The following is a 5,507-nucleotide window of genomic DNA, read 5'->3' as shown; positions in this document are numbered from 1 at the left end:
TTTAAAAAAAAAAAAAAAAAAAAAAAAAAAAAAAAGTCAAATGTATAAAAGCTGAAAACCTCCTGTGAAATCAAATAATACTCATGGAAACTAGAAAATAATGTGTACTATAAAAAGAAACCCAACTTAGAAGAGCTAGGGGATTTATTGAGGATTGAACAGAAGCAACACTGATGTGGGCTTTGAATGATTGGTGAGATTTAGATAGGCCTAGATAGTGGGAAAAGACATTCTAGGTGGAGGCAAAGGCCTATTTACTGGAACTTTGAACTTACTTGGGTTGGTAGGAAGAGTTCAAGTTTTCCTTGTTTCCACCTACTCTCAAAATGGAGATCTTGTGATAGGGTTCAAGGACACAGTCCAATCACTCTTTTGGGGTGGAGCTTTATCAGGTAAGAACTGAGAGGTTAAAAGCTGTTGCTATGGGAATCTCTATTTTGGCATATCTCTATTGGCAATCTTGGCCTTCCCCTTGCTTGGACATCTTTCTCTAGTTAACTTGTTGGATTGTGCTTTTCTCCTGTGCAGGTGATGGGATAGAAATGTCCATCCGTAGACCATCATTCTTCACTGAGCAGGCTAAGTGGGAACTAAGATGGAATAAAAAACTTGGAGGCCTGGAATTGGGGGGTGAGAGTGAGGAATGTTCTGCTCTAAGCCAGGGTTTCTCAACCCCAGTACTACTGACATTTTTTGTGGCAGGGTCTTCCCTGTGCATTGTAGGATGTTTAGCATCATCTCTGGCCTCTACCAAGTAGATGCCAGTAGCACCCCCCAACACACACACACGCATACACACAGTTGTGACAACCAAAAACGCCTCCAGGCATTGCCAGATGTTCTCTGAGCATGGAGAAGGAGGGGACAAAATTGCCCTTGGTTGAGAACTACTGCTCTAAGCCTTATGAAAAGGAGCTCTCTTCTTTGGATTTGATTTTCTATGCCTCCTACTGCTCATAGTCTAGGTAGTAAGATCAAGAGGGACAGAACCCAGCTTATGAGTCCAGAGGGAAGGACTAAAGAGCTCAATTGGCCAGTCTCTAGTTTAGACCTTAAGCTGGAAAGATTCATCCCTTTTAGACTTCTTGTGGCTCATATACTCTCTAGCTCCTCTTACTGGGATAAGATCTGGACATCTTCCTGACACTTCACTGCAATGTTCTTCTCATAGAATGCAACTAACATCTAATGTGGCTAAATGGCCTTCGGTGAGTGTATGCACACATGATGTGGTGATGCCAATACCTCTGCTTACTATCTGGGGGATGGTAGTAGATGCCTCTCAATATCCTGTGGAAGTTTGGAGGCTGAGCAGAGATCATGGGAAGAGGCCTAATGATCTCTCTTGTGCTTAGGGAGCTATCTGCCAGTTTGTGGATCTTGCCATCTGACACATCTCAGGGTGAAGACCAGGGCAGCCCTCAGCTTCATCTCAGCAGGAGCTAGGCCTCTCCCCTTCCTGAGGACTTCTTCCCGAAGCCAAACAAAACGACAGTGGTAGAAGACAGCCTATACCATAGCAACAGAATTAGGAATTCAGGCCCCTACCAGGCACCCAGGTGAGAAAATAAGAGAGATAAGATGCTTGGATATATTTGAGGCTTTAATTTTTCCTTGGGAAGAAAGGGTTCACTTGCTCATGGAAAGGACTTGATGTTATTAACTTATATTGGGCATTGATTATATGTAGGTTATTGATAGTTACTTGATACACATTGTGAAATCCAACACATAGAGCTGGGTTGGATAGCAAGTCCATTGTTTTCAATTGCCTTCCCCCCCCCCGTATTCACTTCTCACAGAGCCTTCCCTCAGCCCTACTGAGTGGAAAATGGGTCATCGTTACCTCATTCCCAGACCACAGCTGATTGGACCAGGGTAGACACCTAACCTAAGCTGAGCTAATCAGCTTCTCTTTCCTAAGAATTTGTCAGCACCTTTTTTTTTTTCTAAAAGATGACCGGTAAGGGGATCTCAACCCTTGGCTTGGTGTTGTCAGCACCACGCTCAGCCAGTGAGCAAACCGGCCATCCCTATATAGGATCCGAACCCATGGCCTTGGTGTTATCAGGCACTGCACTCTACCGAGTGAGCCACGGGCCGGCCCTCTTTCCTAAGAATTTGAAACTTTTTCTTTTTTAAAAATTTTGGCGGCTGGCCAGTATGGGGATTAAACCCTGGACCTTGTTGTTATCAGCACTATGCTCTAGCTCCGGCACCAGCCCCAGCACAAGCCAGCCCCAGCCCCAGCCAGCCCCATTTTCTCTAAGAATTTGGAAGGGGAACTCAGACACTCCAGTTAGCTAGCTACAGGTGCTGGACTTATAAGGATATAAAGTCATAGTTTGGGGGCCCACATTTGGGCCACGTGAACTGATCAGCTAGCAGAGAAACCAAGTCTTCAGTCTGTTTAATAATATCTGTCTGCCCTACAAGATTACAAGATCAAAGAGCACAGGAACCATGTCTCTTTTGCACAGCATTGTAATCCTAGAGTGTGGTACAGTGCCTGATGCATAATATTCATTGAATGAAGTTATGACCAGCTTCACCACTTAAGGGTATAGATAGTTGCTATTTGTCTTCTTTTTCCTACTATTCTTTAAGCACACATTGGCTTTTACTAACAGGAAGTCACCATCTCCCTTTTGAGGCATTTGTCCCCCCTAATTTTGTAAAGAACCGTAAATACCTATTCACTCCAAGGTGATGAGTCCTATTTATAAACTCTACACAGAACTTATAAAGTCTGATGAGAAAATCCTGTCAGTCCACTAGCACTGTTGCTTCTCTTGAGGTCTCCCACTGGTCCTGCACAATGCAAAGGTTTAAAATACCAAGGTTACAGCTTAATGCTCAACTGTTGTTGGTTCTGAAAACACACCACTATACCTGCCAGGTTCAGTCCTGGGTTTTTAAACCTTAGAACCAGCCCAACCTTCAAGAGCCCTTAGGCTCTAGTGTTAAGCCCAGATAAGCAGCCCAGATTCTTGCTGACTTCAAAGTAATTTCTCCTTTGGGACCACAGGTGTCCTCTCCCGCCACTCCAACAGATTTCCAAAACTTTAAATCCAGGGAAGAAGGGACTGGATTCTTGGCCTCTTTCTTCTCAGAAAGCCCCTTGCCTTCTTATGCAAATTGTTCTACTCCCTTCCCAAGACTCTTCAGAACTCTGAACAACATTGCTAAAACAAAAGGAAGAAAAGAGATCTTGTTATTTCTTGGCTAAGAGTGCCTTCCTGCCTTCTATTTACATAACTAAGGGAACTAGCCAAATGATTTTTCTATGATCGAAAATCTGCTCATATTATAAAAAACAAAATAAAATAAACAAAACAACAACAACAAAAATCTGCCCAGAGTGAGTCATAGTCTTCATCTCTAGACATCAAACATTGTTTTTCACGTTTATCCAAGTTGATTCATGTATATCTAGTTCCATTGTATTTTATGTTCCATTGTATGAATAAATTACAGTTGATTTATACATTATTTTACTGAAGCACAGTTGGGTTGGTTCCACTTTTTTGCTATTACATATGGTAATGCAATAAACATTCTTGCACATGTCCATCCATACTCATGTTTGAGATTTTTCTGTAGTACAAATATCAAGCATTGGATTGCTGGGTAATAGGGGATGTGCTTCTTTAATTTCCTCCAAACATTTTATTATGAAATTTTCAAACATGCAGAACAGTTGAGAATTGTACAGTGAATTCATATTATCCACCACCTAGATTCTACAATTAACATTTTACTATATTTGTTTTATCAACATAATGATCCATCTATTTATCCCTCTATTCATCCATCAACCCATCCTAATGTTTTTTGATCCATTTCAAAGTTGCAAGGGCCAGCCCATGGCTCACTCAGGAGAGTGTGGTGCTGATAACACCAAGTCAAGGGTTAAGATCCCCTTACCAGTCATCTTTAAAAAAAATAAAAGTTGCAGACATCAATACACTTCACTCCTAAACACTTCATTTTTTTAAAAAAGATGACCGGTAAGGGGATCTTAACCCTTGACTTGGTGTTGTCAGCACCACGCTCACCCAAGGAGCAAACCAGCCATCCCTATATGGGATCCGAACCCGCAGCCTTGGTGTTATCAGCACCACACTCTCCCGAGTGAGCCACGGGCCAGCCCTCACTCCTAAATACTCCAGCACACGCATTATTAACTAGAGTTCATTATTTGCTTATGGTTCTTTTTTCTTTTAAGGTCAAATTTACATATAATAAAATGCACAAATCTGTTCTGGGTTTCTTTGGTGGCTGGCCAGTATGGGGATCCGAACCCTTAGACGTTGGTGTTCTAACACCATGCTCTAACCAACCAGCACCAAAATGCACAAATCTGAAGTGGTTTTTCAGTGAGCTTTGGCAGATGAATGTAATTACGTTGACCATATCAAGACACAGAACATTACCATCAACCCAGAAAGTTGTTCCTTCATACTTCTTCCCAATCAGTTCTCAACCCTCCAACCCCCACCCTCTGACCACCACAGGCAACCACTGTTCTGATTTTTTCCACCATAGATTAGCAGTTTTGTCTGTTACAGAACTTCCTATAAATTGAATCATGTACTATGTATCCTTTGGTGTAAAGCTTCTTTCACTTAGCCTTTTTACTGCTAAATGGTATTCTGTTGTAGGAATATACCATAATTTGTTTATCTATTCTCCTGTTGGTGGACCTCTAAGCCATTTCCTGTTTGGTGCTGTCGTGAATAAAGGTGCTAGTAGGCAACCTCTAAAATGGTCCCAAATGATCCCTGCTTCCTGGTATGTGTGACCTTGTGGATCCCACCACCTTCAGTAGAGCCTTCAAATGAGACCACAACCTCAGCTGATGGCTTGATTGCAGCCCTGTGAGAAACCCTGAGGCAGAGGCATTCAGCTAAGTCATGCCTAGATCCACAGAACCTGTGAGGTAATAAATGTTTGTTGTTTTAAGCTTCTAAATTTTGGGGTAAGTTGTTTCACAGCAATAGATAATACAGCAGCTATTAATGTTTTTGGAAAAGTCTTTTTCTGGACCTGTGTTTTGATTTCTCTTAGATATAAATCTTTAATTTTACTAGGTGTTGCTGAATTAATCTCCGAAATGCTTGTACTGATTTATGCTCCCACCTTTAACATCTGAGTTCCTTTTTCTTCACTTTCTTACCAATATTTGGTATTACCAGACTTAATTAATTTTAAAATATAATTAATTTTGCCAATCTGATGGAGTGTGAAATATCACCAATCAAATTGCATAAAAGTGGGAATAAGTCCCATCTTCTTCTTTCTGTGTCACTCTACTTTTAATTTTAATTTTCCTGACTACTAGTAAGACTTACCATCTATTCATATGTTTATTGGCTCTTCTGTGTTTCACCCTGTGTGAATTATTTACTCATTATCATTTTCCCATTTTAAAATTGAGTTATCTTTTTTTGATTTATAGTACTTTATATATACTGGGTGTTAATTCTTTGCTGCTATATTTATGA

The sequence above is a fragment of the Galeopterus variegatus genome, unplaced genomic scaffold (assembly GCF_000696425.1).
Source record: "Galeopterus variegatus unplaced genomic scaffold, G_variegatus-3.0.2 Scaffold5066, whole genome shotgun sequence".
Classification (NCBI taxonomy): Eukaryota; Metazoa; Chordata; class Mammalia; order Dermoptera; family Cynocephalidae; genus Galeopterus; species Galeopterus variegatus.
The sequence above is the reverse complement of the archived record's forward strand: the minus strand, read 5'-3'. Positions refer to the sequence as shown.